This window comes from Peromyscus eremicus, chromosome 5 (genome assembly GCF_949786415.1).
Source record: "Peromyscus eremicus chromosome 5, PerEre_H2_v1, whole genome shotgun sequence".
In the NCBI taxonomy this organism is placed as follows: Eukaryota; Metazoa; Chordata; class Mammalia; order Rodentia; family Cricetidae; genus Peromyscus; species Peromyscus eremicus.
In genome coordinates, this window is record NC_081420.1 from 61,939,285 (window position 1) to 61,962,232 (window position 22,948).

At 44.1% G+C, this 22,948-nt stretch overlaps 1 non-coding gene across 1 annotated transcript; it reads left to right on the forward strand.

The window, feature by feature from the left end:
* Positions 1–11,539: 11,539 nt before the first annotated feature.
* Positions 11,540–11,732, forward strand: LOC131912162 (U2 spliceosomal RNA). Its single transcript, XR_009379567.1, has one exon. It is a non-coding gene; the product is annotated as a U2 spliceosomal RNA (small nuclear RNA).
* The last annotated feature ends 11,216 nt before the right edge of the window (positions 11,733–22,948 follow it).

Genomic DNA, 22,948 nt, shown 5'->3' on the forward strand with positions numbered 1-22,948 from the left:
AATAGAAACCATTGTATATAGACTAAGGGCTTCCTCTTGGCTAAATCACAGCAAAGAGCTTGGGATTTCTTACTGCTGGAGAAATGGTCTGAATCTCTTGGAGAATGTGGTATCTTTCTGTAGAACCCAGCAAGCCTTCGAATGAATAGAGCTGACCTAGAGAACATAGTGCAAAATCTTTTCAGATAATTTTGCATTTCATGAATCAAAGTGGAATCTATGTAGAGTGTGGTGGTGTGAGCAGTGGCAAAGGCTATGTTAACAAGGACTTTATGGTGAGGCAGGCATCATAAAATTGTAAGTTGTTGTGGTTTGAATAAGAACGGCACCCATAGGATCTTCTATTTGAGTGCTTAATCACAGCGAGTAGCACTGGTTGAAAGGATTCTAAGGATCAGGAGGTGTAGCCTTGTTGGAGGAAGTGTGTCACTGGGGGTGGGCTTTGAGCTTTCAAAAGTCTATGCCAGGAGCATGCTCTGTCTTTCTCTGTCTCTATCTTTCTCTCTCTGGGGATCAGGATGTAGCTCTCAGCTTCTTCTCCAGCACCAAACCTGCCTGCTGCCATGCTCTCTGCCATGATGATAATGAACTGTGCCTCGGAAACTGTAAGTAAGCTAGTCCTCGGTTAAATGTTTTCTTTTGTACAAGTTGCTGTGGCCATGGTGTCGCTTCATAGCAATAGAACACTGACTAAGACAAAAGTCTTTCAAGAGTTCCAGTTTGCATGATGATTGATGCTTGTGACCTTTTAGGGTAAAGAATAAATACAGAGAAATGTAGATAAAGCACTTACTGCATAGAGAACCATCTGCATCTCAGGGCAACTGAGGCACAAGGACCTCCCTTTCTGGAGGGTTTCCCAAAGTAGACAGCTTCAATGATACCTGAGCATCTTGTTCCAGTGTCAATTGATTTGGTCATTCTGGAGTGGGGCCGGAGATTCTGCCTTCCTAGAAAGCCCTGAGAGTCAGAGATACTGCTGTTCTAAGACCATAGACCCAGGAGAACAAGCTCCAGCATGTATAATCTCCCACAGGAGCTGGAGTCGTCTTGAATCTATAGCAGTAGGATGACAAAGCCAGCAGGTATAGAATCTAGATAGAGGTTGGCAACAGTGAGCTACAAAGCACAGGAACTATGAGTTGTGGCTAATTATCACCAACTCGGCAGTCCAACCAACAACAGCTCAGTGTTAGTTGCAGCCAAATCAAAGCATTTGTCAATTCCCTCCTCTGTGAGAGGCAGTTAGAGAAGCAGTGGACGTGGGCACCACAGCGCCCCCTGCAGTCAAGAGGAAACTCCAGCGTCGACCAGGCGCTCTACACAAAGCCTATCTGACAATCTGGCTCATGTGAGGACTAAATGCAGGAGTTGTGGGGTGAAGCGTCCCCTCTTCTGTGGGCTGTTGGCACACACCCTACCCCTGGAGCTCTTCCTGGAAGGGAAATTCCCTTTGTGGCCTGGCCTTTTGCAGCTAACAAGCAAATTGTAGTGCTGGAAAGGATTTGTTCCAACCTCATCGGGCACAGAGAAGGTAAGACCCAAAGGCCACAGGGGTCAGCCACTGCTTTCTCTCTGGTTGACTGGGGCTCCTTCCAGTCAACTTAGTTAAGGGAGTACTTCTTCTCTGATTCTATGGTAATCTTTGGCCTCCACTACAATTGTGAAGAAGCTGGAAGAAGCTCACATGTTATATTGTTTCAAACGTGTGTGTGTGTGTGTGTGTGTGTGTGTGAGAGAGAGAGAGAGAGAGAGAGAGAGAGAGAGAGAGAGAGACAGTGAGAGAGAGAGAGAGAGAGAGAGAGAGAGAGAGAGAGAGAGAGAGAGAGAGGTCAGCCTGCTCTCTACAGAGATCTGTCTTTATAGAAATCCCCTACATCAGTGGTTCTCAACCTTCCTAATGCTGCATGCTTTAATATAGCTCCTCATGTTGTGGTCACCACCAACCATAAAATTATTTTCATTGTTAGTTCATACCTGTAATTTTGCTGCTGTTATGAATCATAATGCGAATAGCTGATATTTCCAATGGTCTTAGGTGAGTCCTGTGAAAGTATCATTGGACCCCAAAGGGATCATGACCCACGGGTTGAGAACCACTGCCCTACATAGTAACACAGACAAAGCTCTGGGTCAGAGAGACTGCAGAAGTTAAGTCTGGTTAAAGCTGAGGGGCTGTCTTCCTCAATATTTGCCATATAAATGTGTGCAACCCCCCTTTTTTTTTAATTCCCAGGAGGAATAAGGTGTTTTCGAAATCATTCCTAAGGTGGCTGTGGATTAGCTCCTGGTATCCTTAACACCGCACTCCCAAGGACTCACACTGGGCCCTGGCTTGGTGGGAGATTATTTTAGGAAATGACTAGGGGAATGTCTCCACTTAGGAGAAGCAGCAATTTCTCCTTGCTTCCTCTTAACCCCAGTTACTTTGTCCCCAGTCTGACCCATGGAGAGTCGCCCAGAAGGGCATGGAAGCTGAGACAGCGACCGCTTGGCTCACCAGTGTTGTACCCTTGGTGTTTGCACTTGGTCGGGAATAAGTCAGCTCTTAGAAGAAATGATGAATCACTGCGTCAGCGAGGGGAAGGGCAGTGGTGAACCCAGCTGGTCAGCCTCTCTGCCCATCACAGACCCCCAATGAAACACGTGATTCCCGCTGGATGCATTCATTTATGACTACTTTTCCCCAAAGCCTAAGCACTGGGGCACCGTTTGTTTCAGCTCAGGGTCATGCCCTGCCAATTTTAATTCTGCTTTCTCCGGCTGTCTGTTATTCAAGCCTTTAAAAACAGAGTTGTTGTTGTTGTTGAAGATTACATTTCATTTATTTATTTGGGGCAGCACATGTCACGGCACGAGTGTAAAGGTCAGATGACAACTTCTGTCCATTTTCCTGCTCCTTATGGGTTCTGAGGATCGAACTCAGGTTATCAAGCTTCCAGTGAGCACATTTACCTGATGAGCTATCCCTCTGGGCCCTCATTCAAGGCTTTTACACTTAGAAGTATATTCTCTCAGAGCAGAGTATCCCAGTCTAGCATTTAAGAGCTTCTAAAAGTGACTAGAACCCATTTAGCACCCCTACAAAGGAAATGCTACCAGATTGCCTGTGCTCAGTAAGTCTCACCCACCCCAGAACAGACGTGCCCTCAGCCTTCAGTGACAGACATGCCTGGCCTCCTAGAAGTCTCAGGTTAGCTTCTAAGGGCAGAGAGCCAATTTTAATCAGGGGTAGTTCCAGGTGCTTCCTTTCAGCCAGCCAGTTGTTTGCATCTGCTACATCTTGGACTCCAGGGAAAGACCAGAAATATTATAGACGTAATCAGGAAGACACAGGTTCCCCTCAAAGTAGAGGATGAACTACAGCAGAGGTTGTGGGGGTAGGAAGGCTAGGTGAGGCTGGCTTTGGGGTGGGAGAGAAACTATTACCTTCCCAAGGCCCTGGAACCTTGGTGGGGATTCTGGAGAGAGTCTACTCTAAGGGGAATGAGATACAGAGTGGAATCTCAGAATTAGGATGTGGAGCCAACAGGGCTGTGTTCTGGCAGAATCCACAAAAGTGGGGAATTGGCTGTCTATGTAGGGTGATAGCAAGAAAGACAGGATGCCTGCAGTTATCCTAGAAATCCATCTGATGCATACTCATTCCCTGCCTCCTGCTAAGTTTCTTCATGGGGATTCATAGGTGCTCTGGGAACATGGGCTGAGCCCAGCTGCAGGAAGCTCAGTCTCTCTGCTAGTTGCTGTGTTTATTCTGGCCACTATCACCAAGGGAGCCTGAATGGCCTCTGTGTCTGCTTCCCTATGGCTGAGATACCTGCTCATCACATGGCCATGCAGAAGCATGCCTGAAATTGAAGACCATAGGGAGCCAGCAAGGTGGCCCAGGCATGACTCTGTTTCTTGGCTAATTCTCCTTTGGGGGTGATTTGCTTGCTCTTGGTAGTTGGAGAATTCTTTTTTAAATCTTAACTCCGTTGGCTTGACTGAAGTGTCTTAAGGGACTAGCTGCACTTGAAATCTCCTGATTGGGTCTTCTATTTTCATTGGTCTGGAGTGTTATATGTGTAAGAGAGAGGATTGTGAGCAATCATATGCCTATTATATCCTACAGAGGGGAGATATGCTTCCTGCCCGTCTCAAACACATGCCCATGTACTGTACTGCAAGGAAAATCTATGCTGAATATTGTCCCCCAGTTACTGTGATGTGTGTGTGTGTGTGTGTGTGTGTGTGTGTGTGTGTGTGTGTGAAGTCAGAAGCATCTCAAGGACCTTGCAGAGAATCTGCATAGGTGCTCAGTAGATCTAGCAAGAGACCATGGACTCCTTGCTTAGGCTCTGCCTTCCTGCTGTAGAAGAGATGAAGATCTTTTAGTGTGTGATATGGGGCCTGTCCTTAAAGGAGACATCCTTCTTCCAGTCCTGTGTACCTCTCTGTCTGTGAAGGTGAGAAAACTCTGTCAGCTATGGAGTGAGCATACCCATTTCTTATATGAGTGACTGACTTACTCTTGATCCAGCCATGTCCTGGTCACCTCAATGAGGTAACACCTGAGAATTCTGCCCTGTGAATGAGTGGCCAATTCTGTTTCCAAGGATCACAGAAATCTATAGGACATGCCCCATGCACTGAAAACGTTCTGTTCCAAGGTTTCTCCATTGACTTCTAGATTGTTTGACTAGGGCATGCATTTCTACAAAGTAGGGATTCTGTCTTCTACTCCGCAGGGTCCACCATAGGAGTTTGTTGGATGTTTTGTTACTAGAAGGATGACAAAGGAGTCTGTGTTGTGTGACTGTTTATCAACTTTCTGTTCATTACAGCTCTCAGACGGGGACTATATATCAGACTCAACCTTTGCATAACAAAATTGTCTGTCTCACACTTTAAGAAATTCTGACTTGAGAGAGTTGAAGTGAAAGCCTGGGTTAGGGTGTATATTTCAGGTTTATGGAGCTTTACAATTCTGATAAATCATTCGATACTTCCCACTGACTTCCCTCCAACTCAGTGGTTCTGAAATGAGCTCCTATTGTTCGGAATAGCAAATCTAAGTCTGCACAGTGCTACCTGTGGTTTGGTTTCAGCACATCCTTGCAGCACAGTGCACCACAGTTGTATTAGAAATAATGTAATAGAAATGTCAACCAGCTACAAGTTGCAACATTTAGAAGTACTCTTTTTAAAAAAAAAAAAAAATGTTTGTTTGAGACAGGGTTTCTCTGTGTAGCTTTGGGGCCTACCCTGGAACTCACTCTGCAGACCAGGCTGGCCTCAAACTCACAGAGATCTACCTGCCTCTGCCTCCCAAGTGGTAAGATTAAAGGCGTGTGCCCCCTACCACCTGATGCAGAACTACTCTTAGGCAAGAACAAAAAGGAAACTTCCAGAAAGGAAGATTTATTGGTGAAATTATTAAGGCCACTCCACGTAGTTAAAAGAAGGATTTATTTAGTGGATAACTTACAAATGAAGGGATTGGTAGGTCGCAGGGTCTGGGGAAGGTGTATCGCAGTCCAGCGGTGTTCTCTGGAGCTCTGCTCAGTCCACCTCCACCGTCCAGGGTCCAGCAACAGAAAGAGCTGCTCATCCAGATCTGGGGTCTCCCGGCACCTCCCTTGGCCCCGCCTTGTAGGTGTGACAGTTGCCGAAGCCTCAATGGGAGTTGGAACTTCCAGATCAAAGCTGGAATGGCTACCCACTACAAAGATTCTAAAAGTAAAGGGTGGAGTTCCCACTCTTAAGGTGGCTTAGAGTTGGTCCCAACATTTGGGGATGAAACTGAAGTAGAATTCATAGCACTTTGTCTCCTGGTGTGTGGAAGCTTGGTGATGTTCATTCCCATGATGTCCTGGGTGGAGCTGCCCCTGGAGGCATAGACATGGTATCTCGCCACATAAAAAACCAATTTGAATGCAGTTGTACCCAACAGTGTAAAAAGAATTGGGAGCTGGAAGCTGGTCTCATGACACAGAGTGAGCGTGAATAAAAAAACCAATGTGAATGCAGTTGTACCCAACAGTGTAAAAAGAATTGGGAGCTGGAAGCTGGTCTCATGACACAGAGTGAGGGTGAGGACTTGGAGGGGACAGATGTCCACAGTGTATGGCTCCCCACCCTCCTTTGTGGGTTCTCACTCATGGACTCGATGTGTTTCAGTGTCCTGATCATCATCTACCATTAAACAGCTGTCCAGATTTGAGGTTTTCCCACTCTTTCTGTCTCACTGGCAACTCAAGCTCTACTCTAAAGAATCAGCAGGCAAAGAACGGAGCCCTGTGCTTGCTTTGTTTAGATTCTTGGGTGGCCCAGTTCTCAGTTCTTGAAACAAGTGAGTGAAACCATTCGAGAAGAGCCCTCCTCTGAGTCCACAGCTTGCCCATTCCTGTATGAAATCAATATATTCCAGTCAAGTCTCCATGTGGCGGGTTTATGGGATGATATTAACTTCGTATTAAACCCAGTTTTTTTCAGATTTATACTTTAAATAATACTACTTCACAATTAAATTTTTTTAACCATCAAATTTCCTTTCTGTCAAAAGCAGCCCTGAAGATGTAAGGAAGTGTGTCTGTCTCATGGGCTTAAGAGTATTGTTGGTAGAGTCTTAGAGGTCTGATTCAAGGAGTTTCGATATGCCAGGTCCAGTCACCCTGCCCAAAGAAAGCAAACAAAACCAATGATAAAAACACAGGAAGGGCTTTACCTTAGTTACTGTTTTATTGCTATGAAGAGATACCATGACTATGGCACTCTTATAAGAGAAAGCATTTAATTGGGGGCTTGCTTATAGTCTCAGAGACTCAGTCCATTATCATCATGGTGGGAGTATGGTGTCAGGCATGGTGCTGGAGACATAGTTGAGAGCTACATCCTGATCCACAGGTCGGGGTGGGGGTGGGCATGGGGGTGGGGATGGGGAATGGGGGTGGGGGAGAGAATGGGGGGGCTGGACCTGGCATTGGCTTTTTTTTTTTTTTTTTGGTTTTTCGAGACAGGGTTTCTCTGTGTAGCTTTGCGCCTTTCCTGGAACTCACTTGGTAGTCCAGGCTATCCTCGAACTCACAGAGATCCCCCTGCCTCTGCCTCCCGAGTGCTGGGATTAAAGGTGTGCACCACCACCGCTCGGCGGCATTGGCTTTTGAAACCTTGAAATCCACCCCCAGTGACACACTTCCTCCAACAAGGCCACACCTCCTAATCCTTCTAATCCTGTCAAAGGGCTCCACTCCCTGGTGACTAAGCATTCCAATATATGAGCCTACAAGGGCCATTCTTATTCAAACCACCACAGGCTTTAATCAAAATGGCCATTTGGAGAAGATGAAAACTAGGCATTTTAGTCTATCTTCAGGGTACTGACATAAGCTTTAGGTTTCTATAGAGGAAAATGGAGTGCAGGATGAGAAGTACCTGTGATCTGGTTGATCATTATCTCAATTCTGTTAATGCAAAATGGCCCCAAAGAGGACCTTATTGTTTTGGGCAGCAGTAAGGTTCCCGTGAGATGATGGTTCCTAGCTGAAGGGCACCACAATGATGTGATGACTGTCTGTGAGGTTCTACTGTTCCTGGGACCCAAGGGGGTTTAGGACAATGACTGGAGACTCTCAGGAAGCTTTCTTGGAGTCTGTTAAAATTGGCATAAAATGCCTCAGCTATTTTTATCTTTGTGCCTTCAACCTTGAAGGGGGATGAGGGAAATTAGGTTATCACTAATTTCTGTATCAACATGGTGATTGACATGCCTACCAGCAGCATTTAATCTAGAGTCCAAGCCCATAACAAAGGAGACATGTGGCATGAAGATGCCAGACTTCCATCCTGCCGTTAATTCCCGTGTGCGCCCATGTGAGGAGCCAACACTTTTTTAGCAAAATGGCTTCTGTTTGCTTGTTCATAGTACCTAAAGAAGCCAACCCAAAGTCCAAAATTTCCCTGTGGAAACCGCAATTTGTTAAATTTTATGAGTCCATGATTATTTTAATATAGCATGATATTTAAAATTGCTTACAAGCCAGGCGGTGGAGGTACATGCTTTTGATCCCAGCATTTGGGAGACAGAGACAGGCAGATTTCTGTGAGTCCAAGGCCAGCTTGATCTACAGGCTACACAGAGAAACCCTGTCTCGAAAAAAACAAAACCAAAACCAACCAATCAAACAAACAAACAAACAAACAAAAACCAAAACTGCTTACCACCAGGAAAGCAGAAATGAACCAAAGTGACGCCATAGCTTACAGTCACACATTGGAGAACATAAATCCATGTAAATGTGCAGATTGAGATTCAGTTCTTTCCACGGGGACACAAGTTGTGACAGGTAATGACTACAGGCTAGCTGCTCAGCCCACGGCCAAGGAGGAGGCAGCAGAACCTCTTGAGTGGACAGTGATGAGAGAGTCAAGTGGAATGTCAGACAGCAAGGCTTCGGGTCCTCTCCATCTTTGTCAAGTGTTCATCAAGAACTGTAAATGGGAATGACTAGATAGGGTCCTCCATGTTAGCATCAGTTCGGTGGTTTTCATTATATATCAGTGGAGAACATCAAACACTCCACATTTCCTACAGCAAGTTGTCTTTCACAACTGATATCCCATTTTTCTTTATTATTAAAGGCATCTTTTATGTTTAGCTGTTGGCATTTTGCTTTGTTTTGTTTATTTGGTTTTGTCTTGAAACTTTTGTGGGCATTTATCCTGGAAAAAAAAAAAAAACAACTTCAACATGCCAATGTTGTAAATCATGTGGTTATTTCAAATGTGTTGTTAGTGGTGGGCTAATACACTCATTCTTCAGGAGAAATAATAATAATCCTCTGCCATGTGTGTTTGTCAGTTTCTCGGCTGTAAATGTGCCACATCTGGCTGGTGTCAAGCACTGGACAGAACGTCACAGAGGCAGAGCTGGGAATAGACGAGCACAATGGGTTCTTATGACTTGGTATGAGCCCATTTTGACAGAATGCAACACACCACTGATTTAATACATGCAGAAAGAACACATGAAAGAATACATTAAAAACACACCACATAACACCACCCAGGTCAAGAAACAGAACATGACCTGCAGGGAAGCCACCACATCTTTTACCATTTTGGATCCCTCTCCTCGTCAGAGTCAGCCACTGTCCTCATATTTAGGACACACCCTTTTTCTTTTCTTTTCTTTTCTTTTTTCTTTTGGTTTTTCGAGACAGGGTTTCTCAGTGTAGTTTTGGTGCCTGTCCTGGATCTTACTCTGTAGACCAGGCTGGACTCAAACTCACAGACATCGGCCTGCCTCTGCCTCCCGAGTGCTGGGACTAAAGGGTGCGCCTTTAGTAAGTGTAGAAAGGCTACACTTACCCTTTCTAATGCTTACCTCTGTACCACACAAGTAAGCACGTTCTGGTTTAAATGGATCCATTTTGGATTCTATACTAATGAAATCATGCTCTGGGACTTCTTTGGCTATTTCTGTGTTTTGTGCAACATAACGTCCATGAGATTTATCCACACTGTTGCCTGTAGCTGGGGTGGATTCACCTTCATTGCTGAAAAGTATTAAAACTTGGGAATGTTCCCAGGAATGTACTGGAACCAGCTTGCCCAGATTGAGAACGGATGGTTAAGTGTTCATGGGTTCTATAAGCTGATTGATAGAATGTTGGGAGCTTGAATTTGGCCCTGAAGGGAGTATTTACACCATGGAAATTGGCAGGTGCTATGAATTAGAGCTCTTCTCTCTGGGGTTGAACATCTTGTCAGTTTACCAGTAACTATATGATAACATATTTGTCTAGTCTACAGTACATAGGAGTTTTGGTTTACTTCCAGTTTGTATCTCTGAACATTCTTTTCCATGTGTGCTGCTAGAGTGGGCTCCAATATATAAGGGATGCTTGTATATACTTTAAACTTTTGCTAGACTACTGCTTGTGTACTTATACATCATTATGTATCAAATATCAAGGTTGTATTTTCCCAATTCCTAAAGATATTGAACATTTTTACTTAGGTTGTTTGGGTCCTTCAGTTTTTTTTTCTTATGTAAAAATATTAGTTCAAGTCTTTTCCTGGTATTTTACTTTCTTTTTCTTGCTGATTTTCAGAGTCCTGGTATTTTACTTTCTTTTTCTTGCTGATTTTCAGAGTCCATTATATATTCTGGATATTCTCATACAAGCATGTACTGCTACAAACTTCCCTCTACTCCTTTTGTGTCTCTTCCTTGGGGAGCGGTTTTCGGTGCTGTGGCACTTTGAATGAGCATGCCCACCCCGGTAGGCTTGTGTATTTGAACACAACCCTCGGGCCCCAGTTTGTAGCACTGTATGGGAAGGTGGTGTGGTCTTCCTGGGAGAAGTGCATCATGTAACTGGGGGTGGGGCTTTAAAGTTCATAGCCTTGCCCCATTTCCAGCTCATTCCATTTCCTGCTCATGGGGGAGGATGTGATCTCATGACTTGCTGCTTCCGCTACCCTGTCTGCCACTTGCTGCCATGGTTCTCCACCAGAGGCTCTAAACCCTAATCCCAAATAAACTCTTCCTTCCATGCTTTGCTCTCAGTTAAAGCCCTTTATCATTGCCACAGGCACTGTGCTAACAGCAGCAAAAACTTGTTTAGATTTAATGTGGGTGCATTAGGACCAACTGGGTTTATTTTGATTTTGTGTGGATGAAATTTGCTTGATTCCTTTTAACTGTCTCTGGAATTGCTTCCTTCCTCTTAGACTGAGGTCTTAGCCTAAGGCACAGTCTATCAGAAAGTATAGTATAGATTTTGAAGAATAGCAAACCTTTCTCTTCATAGTAAAAAATGTGAATTAGAAAAACACTGAAGGAAACAGAGTGACACACACCTAAAATCGCAGCACTCAGGATCTAGAGATAAGAAGATGCACTCGGGAGGCAGAGCAGGAGGCAGAGCCAGGTGGATCTCTGTGAGTTCAAGGCTAGCCTGGGCTACCAAGTGAGTTCCAGGAAAGGCGCAAAGCTACACAGAGAAACCCTGCCTTGAAAAACCAAAAAAAAAAAAAAAAAAAAAAAAAAAAAAAAAAAAAAGAAAGAAGACACTAAGTTCAAAGCCAGCTTTGGCTACCCAGTAAGACCTTGCCTTAAGATAATAGTAATAGTATATTAATAATTGTAGCCAGAGGCTTTTCTCTGTTCCACTCCATCCCTTGGCTGCTTGTAAATAATCAATCAGAGGCTTGATATTAATTACAAACTGTCTGGCCTATTGTTCAGGCTTATTACTAACTAGCTCTTACAACTTAAATTAACCCATTTCTATTAATCTATATATTGCCATGTGTCTGTGGCATTACTGGTCTGCTGGTATCTTGCTCCTTAGGTGGCTGGATGGTATCTGTCTCTGGCTCCACCCTTCTTCTCCAGGTATCTCTGCTTGGATTTCCCACCTGGCTCTTTTCCTGCCTTGCCATAGGCCAAAGCAGCTTTATTGATTAACCAATGGGAGCAACACATGTTCACAGCATATAGAAAGACATCCCACATCAAATAATAATAAAAACAAAAAACATATGCTGAATTCTTTATCAACCTTCTGACTAAGATCAAGTGTAGTATCTGTTTGTATCAGTTTGATATCTCAAATTCCTCTATCTGAGAACAGTGTATTTATTTGGTGGGTTTTTCCAGCTGGGAGATAGAATAAGAGCTTGATCCACTCACTGCATTCATTGTTCTGATATTTCAGTACTTTCAGAAATGTGCACCCCTCAAAGTACATACAAAAGAAAAAAGTACATGGGAATATATTTTCTCACATATGATATTGGCTACACATACACAAATTAACTAATAGTTAAATAGAAGTCCACCTTTGGCTCCATACCTGACAAGGCTGTGAGGGAAAAGACACCCCTTTCCTTGCCAGCAGGAGTGCAAAGTGATACAGCTGCAGAGGAGTCCGTAACAAAGGCTCACTCTCTGAGTGCATCTTCCTTTATAGAGTTGACATCTTTATAAACTAACATTAGGACTGCCAGGCATGGTGCATGCCTATAACCTCTGCACTCGGGAGGACCAGGCTGGAAGACTGAAAGTTCAAGGCCAGGCTGAGCTACAAAGTGAGACCCTGCCTCGATACAAATGTTTCTAAAAAAATTCTAATTATTAAAAAAGAAACTGTGGAGGCTGGAGAGATGGTTCAGTGAGGTCTAATTACTTTCCTATTCTGTAAAGAGACACCATGACCAAGGAAACAAAAAAATAGACAAAGCACTTAATTGAGGGCTTGTTTACAGATTCAAAGGGTGAATCTATGACCATCATGGTGGAGAGCATGGCAGCAGGCAGGCAGGCAGGCATGGTGCTGGAGCAGTAGCTGGGAGCTCACATCTATCTGATCCACAAGGAAAAGACAGGTGGAGTGGGGTCTGGCATGGGGTTTTGAAACCTCCAAACCCACCCCCCAGTGACACATCTCCTCCATCAAGTCCACACCTCCTAATCATTCCTAAACAGTCCTAAGAGTTACTGGGAACCAAATATTCAAATATATAAGTCTACAGGAAGTCATTCTCTTTCCAACCACCATAATAATCCATGTTACTGGCTGCAGATCTCTTAGTTAAGCCCTGAGAATTGCATATTCTTCTTTCTAAAAACTTTTTAAAAATTTTATTTATTATGTATACAGTGTTCTGCTTGCATGTATGCCTGCAGGCCAGAGGAGGGCACCAGATCTAATTACAGATGGTTGTGAGCCACCATGTGGTTATTGGGAATTGAACTCAGGAACTTAGGAAGAGCAGCCAGTGCTCTTAACCCCTGAGCCATCTCTCTAGCCCACATATTTCTTTCAAAAAGAAATGAAGACAGGATATTCTTCCCAATGGTGGGATTCTTAATATTTCCAGCATTATTTTCTTAGGCAGCTACTTTTTCTGATCCTGTATTTGATTCTGTTTGTTAATTTTTCCCTCCAGATGTGAAAAAAAGACCTGTCCCAGAGGCACAGGCCTCTGATCCCAGCTAATTAGGATGCAGAGGCAAGAGGCTGTTTGCAAGCTCAAAGTCTACTTGAGATACAGAGTGAGTTCAAGGACATCCCCAGCAACTTAGTAAGACCCTGTCTCAGTTGTCTCAAAATGAAGAGTAAAGAGGATCGGGGACATAGCTCAGTTGTGTAACACATGCCTAGCCTGTGATGAGGCCCTAGGTTCAATTCCCAATTATAATAAGTGCCTTAAACAAGACAGTAGTTCACTCCTCTTTTCTGTCATGTGAGCATCAAGCTTCTAAAGAGAGCAGAGGGATGAGGCATCCACATCCCATGGAAAGTCTTCTGTGGACCTAGGTCTGTTCACACTCTTCTTCACTATTCCATTTCTGATGTTTTCCACCTGCACGGCCAGGATGTTCTTAATGCCATCACCATCACCCACTGAGAAGGAAAAAGAAGCAATGGGCGAGCCTTCCATTTATGTGTTTACCCAAAAGAACCTGCAGCTACTGCACCATCCCATGGGATGGCAGCTAGACACATGGCCACACCTAATGTCGAGGAAGGCTGGGGACAGTCATCTTAACATGAGGAATCTGAAACTTGAAGGATTCTAGCAACGACTGGAAATGGGGAGATCCTTAGGTATCCCCAAGTTAGCTGAGCCATGAGGTGACCGCATTCAGAAATCCCCAGGAAAGTGGGCAGCAACTTCCTCTTGCCTCTTTCTGGTCTCCATTTTCTACTGTAAGTTTTCTTATCTCTTTATTGCATCTTCTCTTTTAAAGACATTTTATTTTACATTTATTTATTTTTATTTATTTTTGCATATGAGTGTGTGTTATGTGTGTTTGGGAGAGAATGAATGTGTGTGTGTGTGTGTGTGTGTGTGTATGTGAGAGAGAGAGAGAGAGAGAGAGAGAGAGAGAGAGAGAGAGAGAGAGAGAGAGAGAGAGTTTGTGTGTGTGCCCATGCACACATGCATGCACTGTATGGGTATCAGAGGACAACTTGCAGAAGCTGACTCTCTCCACCATGTGATCCCCTAAGTATTAAATTCGAGGTTTCAGGTTCAGTGGAAAGTACCTTTACCCACTGAGCCATCTTCTTGCCCCCTGAATCTCCTTTTCTCATTTTGGAATAATAGGTCTTCAAAGGTAGCCAGTCTCTATAAACATACACAGTTTTTTTTTTTATTTCTGCCCTCCATCTTAGATTGAAAAATGAAAAGAAAGGAAGAGGAAGGATAAATGAAGAACAGTGAACAGGGTCATGTGTCTCTTTACAGAATAGGAAAGTAATTAGACCTCACTGAACCATCTCTCCAGCCTCCACAGTTTCTTTTTTAAATAATTGGAATTTTAGAAAACATTTGTATCGAGGCAAGGTCTCACTTTGTAGCTCAGCCTGGCCTTGAACTTTCAGTCCTCCAGCCTGGTCCTCCCGAGTGCAGAGGTTATAGGCATGCACCATGCCCGGCAGTCCTAATGTTAGTTTATAAAGATGTCGAATCTATAAAATAAGATGCACTTATAGAATGAGCTTGTTACTGACTTCCTCCACAGTCTTACTATTTCCTATAGAGGTAATTTTTTTCTATCTCAAATATTAAGATTACAAAATTCACAAGTTACTGTCTTTGTTTTAATATGATTCCTATATACACATGGAGTAACATAGAGACCATTTGGGGACATAGTGGCAGCCTCTAATAACTAGACTTGAGAAGTAGAGGCAGGAGGACCAGGAATTCAAAGCCATCCTCAGTTGTGCAATGAGTCTGAGGCCAGCCTAGGTTACCTGAGACCCTGTATCCAAAACCAATGTAACAAAAATAAAATAGAAACCATAACAAACCTAAAGATTTGCTTGACACAGATTTTTGCTCATTGTATTTGGTGACATCAGTCTTTGGTTTCAAGGGATTAATTTGGATGTTTGTTTTTATTTTCTTGATACTTAAATTGTAAGAGTAAGAAAATGAAGCAGGTTGGAAAAAGACAGACTGGTCCACCTACTAGAGAAGGTGTAATGTAGTTCTCAACCTGAGAATCTCCAGGAAGCTTCCCGATACCACCCAGCCTGAGAATCATCATCAGAACCTAGAGAGGAAGCATACCTCACATTTTGCAAAAGCACCTACAAACAGATATAATGTACAAGGGCCGCATCACCTATCAGTGACTGCATCATGACTCTGGCAGCTCAGACTATAACTCCTAGCTAGCCAAAGAGTCTTACGTAAATGCTTATTTGAACTAAAGAGCATTTGGGGTATGAGATGGAAGCCAGGATTCTGTGAGATCATTCAGTCACCTGGGGATAAACTGCACAACAGCACGTGTGATTTCTATCTCGGTGGCTGCATCTGACACAGCTCCTCTGGTTTCTTTTGAGCAGCTCCCAATTCCCCAGGCCCATATCTCACGCCTTAGTGTTGCTGCCTGCAGGGAGGGAAGAGAGGACATCTGGAGAAAGAAGGCTCAGGGAGGGATCTGAAGGTTACAGTCCCTCCTTCATCCTCCATTTCCTATCTAGCATGAGGTGAACAGCCTCCTCCTCCAAAGGGTCCCCCCACCATTGCATTCTGCTTTCCCATGGACTGGGAACCAACAGATGAGGACTAATGGCTGATACAAGGCTTTGAAACCCTGAGCTAAAATAAATCTTTCTTCCTTTAACTTACTCTTTCAGGTGGTTTGGTCACAACAAGAACGCTGAGAGCTGCATCACTCAAAGGCTGGGGCTTGCATACAAAAGCCTTTTTCACTCCCTTCGCTTCAAATTTCATCCCAAATAAAAGAAACATGAGTAGGGGATAAAGGATGGCTGTGGTCAGTATTGTGGGGAAAGCAGTGTTTTTGGTGACAGGCTGTCTGTCGGATTAAAAGGGGGTGCTTCCCCTTTGTGGGGGCCAAGGGATAAAGATCAGGGGACAATGGGAAGAGGAGACAAGCCTTTGCTATTGGGCTACATCAGGATCTTCACTTCCGCTAATCAGACCTGCAGGAAGCAGGAGGCTGAGCAGAGAAGATAGGGTTGGACAAAGTAGCTGAGAGTCTGGTGGGCCATGGGGAATAGAGCTAGTTCACAGCCAGCTTGGAGCTGAGAACAGACAGAAGAACTTCGAACCTTAGCATCTGCCAAGCTTGGCAGGTTCTCTGTGCTGCTGGCAGCCCACACTGGAAATCTGTTTACCCTGAGAATGAAGCATTTGACAAGCTTCGCTGTGGAAGACAGCCACGAGTCTCGGTTTAAATGCTGCAATTAGAGGGAGACACGGAGCTGATCCAGCAGAACTTGAGGCTGGTGGGGCGCTGGGGAATCCGAGGCAGACATTGGGGTCTGGGGTAAAACCTGTTCCGTTTACACAGAAATTATTCCAGGGAGAAGCCATCTGCAGTTAGAGTTTTAGAGAGATTGTTACTAGCTTAAAATTAGGCTCCAAAACTAGAAATTTGATCTTTCTTGGCCTTTTTCCCCCTAGTTTTCTCCTTATTTGAGTAACATATAGTCTATGTAAAGAAACTTCTGGAGAGGCAAGTTCTTTTTGGTTGTTGTTTTCTGTTTTGGTGATTTAACCTAGGGCCTTGTACATGCTGTGTTACATATTCTACTACTGATATTCTGAGTCAGGGTATTGCACAGGCTGGCTTTGAGCTTGCTCTGTAGCCCAGGAATGTCTTGAATTTATAATCCTCCTGCCTCAGTCCCACAAGCAGCTGGATTACAGGCATGCGCCACCCAGGTGCAGTCAAATACATACATTTTCTCATTGTTTTTCTTAGAAATGTCTGTTTCCACTACATAAGGGAGGGAGAATAAATATGTGCTACAGATTTTATAATGTATTTGGAAACAAAGCCAATAGAACACATAGCGTATATATAGAATCTGTATTAGTGACATTTCTCATCTCTGTGACCAAATATTTGACAAGAAGGAGCCTAAGAAGGAAGGATTTACACTGATGCATGGACTAGAGAATACAGTATGTCACAGTGGAGACGATGTCGTGGCTGGGATGAGCTTAGTCCAGGGTGGTATTAGCTGGCACTGGGACCCTGTGACCTGCTTTCCTCAGATCTCTTGGAATCATGAAGCAGAGTTCCAAACCAGAGCCAGGGCTCAACAGTAACCCCCAGCCTTGCTTCTGCACTGAGTCTGAGAGATAGGCCTCATCTCCCAAAAGTTCACAACCTTCGAAAACAGCACCACCAGCTGCTCCAATGCATGAGCCTGTGGGGGACATTCAACACTCAAAACCTAAGATATTGACTCATGCAGTTATTAGAGGGCCCCAGCTGCAGGCTGCAAGTCTAGGACAACCTGTGATATGGTTTAAAGTCCTGAACATTGATGGTGAGTGTTCTAGATCTAGAAGTCCAAGAACTGGGAGCCTGAATGTCAGAAAATTGACATCCCAGTCAAAGGCAGATACACTTGGAACAAATGCCTCCTTCTTTTTTTCTAGTCAAGCCCTGGGGGAGCTGAATGACTCCTGTTCACTTTGAAGGAACCACTCGCTTTATTCTGTCTCACCGAGTCAAATGCTATCTCTTCTACAAACACCCTCATGGACACCCCCAGAAACAACATCATGGGTACCTTATACCTATGGTCCAGTCCAGTTGACACATAAAGTTTATCATCACAATAAATAATGGATTGTGACCACAGTGTGTTGGTAAATGAACAATCCATGGGGTTTATGGGGGATCAGCCATGGTTTGCAGCATTTGCTGGCTTCTGTGGTGTACATGTTCTCACCATGACTACTTTCAAGCTTCAAGCTCCCACAGGAAGTCACTCAGTGCAGTGTTAAGTGTAGAAGACCATGACTGTATCTCACAAAGCAATCAGCTCCAGGGGGGCTTCACTTTGTGTCGGTGAGACCATGTGCTGGGAAGTTTGGAGGCCACTGTAGGATAGGTTGTGCTGGTGGGCTGACTTCTAGAGCAACTGTGAAGGAGCACCTTGGTTTGCTACCATAGATTTTAGACACTCAAGCCAAGGACAGAATGTCAATAAGACTAAGCTATTGTTCCATGTCTGAGACAAAGCTGGACTCATTTTCTAAAACATAATTTTATTGGTTTTTCTGTCTCTTGCAACCAAGGAATCATGATTGAGGTAGTTTCATATTGTTAGGGTCCACAGATCACCCCACAAAGACCACCACTCACATATGCAGTTAACAAGAGCATTTATTTCTTGAGACAAAATTCCCACATGCGGGGGTCATCCATTTAGGTAGAATGGTGGCAACCACAAGAGGAGCGTGTAAGCTCCTTTTAAGCACAGCTAGGGGAATTCCAGGGTGAGGGGATCATATACCTTTAGGCTGATTAGTAGGTTCCAACCTAGCAGCAATAAGTCGCCATGATTGGTTGGGAGCAAGAGACTTTGCAGCTTCAGGGTAGGGTAGCTATCTTTGGTCATCATGAGGTGGCAGGGAGTAGATATCCCTGGGAGGGCCAGCTCAGCCCAGGAAACTGAAATTGAGGCCTAGTCTTTTGGCAAGGCTACTTGGGCCCTGTCATGAGGTCAGTCCTGCTATAAGAGGGGATGGCCACTTCAGTGTGTGTGTGTGTGTGTGTGTGTGTGTGTGTGTGTGTGTGTATACATACTGTCCCTATTAACCTGGCTGATGTCTGTCACATGTAAATGCTTAGTGTTCTTTCTTTCTGTTCACCCCTCAGTGTTTTTTCCATCAGCAGCTCACTGGTGTTCTTTATGAAAGGGCTTGAGTAACTTAATGAAGTGTTTGTGTTTGGGCGGGAGGTACCGCATAGCTGTGTGATTGTCCTCAGAGTCCAAGGAAAAAGCACTGGGAGGGCTACATTCTATAAGGTGGCACAGGGAGATTCCTACCTACCTTACCCATGTATTGGAGTGCCTGGGCACCTAGTGAGAGCTCCCCAAGCAGCTACTGCTTTTAGTATTCTAGTAAAGTTGATGGCTGAGACAGTCCTTCAGAATCAGATGACTAGCTCAGGTATTTACTAGCTTATGTGGTTGGGGTCAAGTTAATCTTTCTGACCTTTATTTTTCTCTTCTGTAAAATGGCATTCTATTTTGTTTTTGTATGATATGTGCTCCAGGCAAGTTGAAAAGTTTCAAAACAATAACACAGAAAAAATTAGCCACAGCCTGGTGTACATATACAATTGCCCAGGGCCTCATCTTGGCAAGACCTCCTCCAAATGGTTCCTGATGCATCAGAGCCATTGGAAGTAATATTATATTCATGTGATATGTAACTTCCAACCAGAGTAGTTCCCTTCTTTAATGGTCCTGAACATCTTTTACACAACATGGGAATTATAGCCACGATTATTCGGCTTTATTCTTTTACCACCCACAGTTTCCATGTAAGGAAAGACCTCCTTAGGGATATCAACAAGGCCAGCTGTCCCAGATTCAGATTGTTAAACTTTTAATTTAGTTCTACTATGAGAAGGACCAAATGTCTCCCAGAAGCTCTCTGATGTCTGAGTAAGTGTTAATCTTTGGAGAAGCATTTTTTTTTCTCTAAATGCCTTGATGTTTGCTTTTCATGAAATATTGCACTTTTGAATTAAGTCATTGCAGTCTATTTCTATTCCAGTGACCAGAAGGGGCCTCCTAGGAAAGCGATGTCCTATACCTTCCCTTTACTATTAGGTTTCTCTGTATAATGTAAAATCCAGTTCTGCTGAGGGTATCATGTCTTCTGCAAGAACTTGGATTTTAGGAGTGTGCTCTTTCTTCTCTGCTGTGTTATCTTTCCTTTCAAGGGTAGTTAAACAAATGGAAGATAAGGCTTCCTGGTTCTTAGGTAAGCTTCCCAACTTAGGTTCATTGAAAATGTCTTACAGAAATGGTGGAGGTCAGTAAAGAGGGGTAAGAAGAGGCTAAGTAGGATTCTTGATGGATCTGAAGTCAGCACATTGGACACAAGTCATCTGAAAACCCTCCCTGGAATAAACCCCATGTAAGAGCAATCCAAGACCTCATGACCACGCACCTACAAATATCCATGCATATGAGAAGCTCTCTACATAAGTGGCCTCACAATCGCTGATACAATGCTAAGGATAACTATTATTTCCATCTCACAGATTCCATTCTAGGGCTTGGTATGACTTGGATAAATGTCCCCCAAAGTCCACATGTTCAAAGCTTTGTCTCCAGGAGGGTGCCATTGGGAGGTGGTAGAACCATTGGAATGTGGCTCTAGTGGGAGGCCCTTAGATTAGCAGAGGTATGTATTTGAATTGGAATGGGAGATCCTAGTGCATTTGTCTTAACTACTTTGCTAGTGCTGTGTTAAAACACCATGACCAAGGCAACTTATAGAAGAAAGAGTTTATTGGGGGTTTAGAGTTTCAGAGGGTGAATCTATGACCATCCTGTGGGAAGCATGGCAACAGGCAGGCAGGCATGGCCCTGGAGCAGTAGCTGAGAGCTTACATTTGATCCATAAGCACAAAGCAAAGAGAGAACTAACTGGGAATGGTGTAGGCTATTGAAATCTCAGAGCCCACCTCCTACACAAGGCCACACCTCCTAACTCTTCCCAAACAATTCCACCCACTAGGAACCAAGCATTCAAATATGTAAGCCTATGGGGGCCATTCTCATTCAAACTACCACAACCTTCTTCCTCACTTTGAGCCCTGGCTTATGAAAGGGATGATTTTCAAACTTTGCCACATGCTTCTGTCATAATGGGCTGCCTCATTGGAAGCCCAATGCTGTTAGGGCCACAGGATCTTGGACTAGAAGCTCCAGAACAATAAGATTTGAATAAGAATGGCCCCATAGACCATATACTTGAATGCTTTGTCACTAGGAATGAAGGATTAGAAGGAATTAGAAGGATTAGGAGGCATGGCCTTGTTGGAGAAAGCTGTCACTGGGGGTGAGCTTTGATGTTTCAGAAGCCCACGCTGGGCCCCTTCTCCCTCTCCCTGCTCCCCCCCCCCCCCCGCCCACCATCTGCCTGCAGATTAGGGTGTACCTCTCAGCTGCTGCTCCACTGCCATGAATGTTGCCATGCCTCCACCAGGATGACAACAGACTAAGCTCTGAGACCGTAAGCAAGCCCCCAATTAAATGTTCCCCTTACAAGAGTTGCTTCGGTCATGGTGTCTCTTCACAGCCATAGAACTGTGACTAAGACACCAAGATAATCTCTTTTCTCTTTATAAATTAATGATCTCAGGAATCTGTCGTAGTGGTAGAAAGCTGAAGAACACCAAGGCTGCTGACCCCAAAACCTTGCCCTTTCCATGCTGTCCTTGTTGACCTCTCCTCTAGGACTGAGATGACAGCTTGAAGACAGGGCTGCTCGGGAAACCATCCTTTCTACAAGTGGAAGTCACACATCTTCTCATTTTACTGTTTTTGTCACTTGATGGCTTGGGTAAAGTCAAGGGAGGGTCACGGCATAAGCGATCTCTGGGAGAAAATCTCAGCTCCGACACGTCCTGGTGTATGATCTTGTGATGATAGTAATAACCGCCTCTACTAACTGTGCCCCTCCTTCGGATCTGCATTGAGTTGAAGCTCGGCTCCTAATGTAGTGGTGCTGTGAGGAAGGGACTTTGGCAGGTAATTAGTGTTAAATGTGTGAGCTGTGAATGACTTTATTAAGAGAAAGAAGAGACAGCAGACATCTCCCACTCTCTGCACGTGCCCTTAGGAAAAGCCATGACAGGACTCAGTGAGAAGCTGGCTCTCTGTAAGCCTGAAAGAATGCCCTCCCAGAAAGCAAGCTTTCAGGGCCTTGATCTGGGGTTCTCAGCAACCCAAACTATGGAGAAATCAACTTCTATTGTTCAAGCTATAAAGCCTGTGATCTTTTGTTATAGTAGCCCAAGTAAACCAGTACAACAATGAATGCCATTCTCAAAGCTTTACATGTATCAACTATTATAAGATAGTTTATTACAGTCATATGTGCATTACAAATGAGAGGTCTGAAGTTTGGAGAAACCATATACCTTAATAGTGAAAAGTTGTACACACACACACACACACACACACACACACACACACACACACAGTAAAGCTCCCATGGAAAGACTGTCTGGTACTAGAGATTATGGTTATGGAATACAGAGGTGCAGAAAGATGTTTCCTGAGGTGAAAGAAATATTCCTCTTGTTTTACATCTTAATGGTGTCTCTATGGGTGTATATACTTGTCAAAATTCATCAAACTAATGCACTAGGTTGTATCTTATATAATTTATAACCCAAAAATTATTACAGAGTTAACGTACCTTTTAAACGAATAAAAAGATACAAAGGAGAGCCAGAACACTGTTCTGACTCCCATTTTCACCACATACTAACTGTGTGATGTTGTTTAAGTCACAGGGCCTGGGACTTCATGTCTTTGCATCTCTCAGATTCCAGTTTCTCATCTGTAACATAGATATCATGTTTTCTTTTTCTCTCTTTCGAGTTTCTGAGACAAGATTCAGGTAGCTCAGGTTAGCCTTAAACTTGCTATGTAGCTGAGGATGACCTTGAACTCCTGATCCTCCTACCTCTACCTCCCAAGTGCTGGGAAAATGCACTGCTATTTTCTTAACATATATTTTAAGAGTGTTATAAAGGTAATCCATTCATGCAATGAGTATGTAATGAGCACCTGCTACCTGTCATGGTCTGATCATAGACAGCAGGGAACTACCACCTAGGAAATACAGCCAAAACCAAAATCACCAGGGCCCCTGTGACCATGGGGCTGATTGCCTGGGGAGGGAGGAGGAAGCTGCTCTGAGTGAAATGAAAGCCATGTATTCAGCTGGGTGATAAACCGGAAACTCTCAGAGGAAAACTCCCAAGTTTCAAAGTAGGAGGAAAAGGAAGCTGTGCAGAGCTCAGAAGGAGAAGGGTTCCAGGCAGAAGGAATACTGTGTGCGAAGGTCTTGAGGAGGCAATAGGTTTGGGCAGTGTTTGCCTGATACACGTGAGACCCTGGGTTCCAATCCC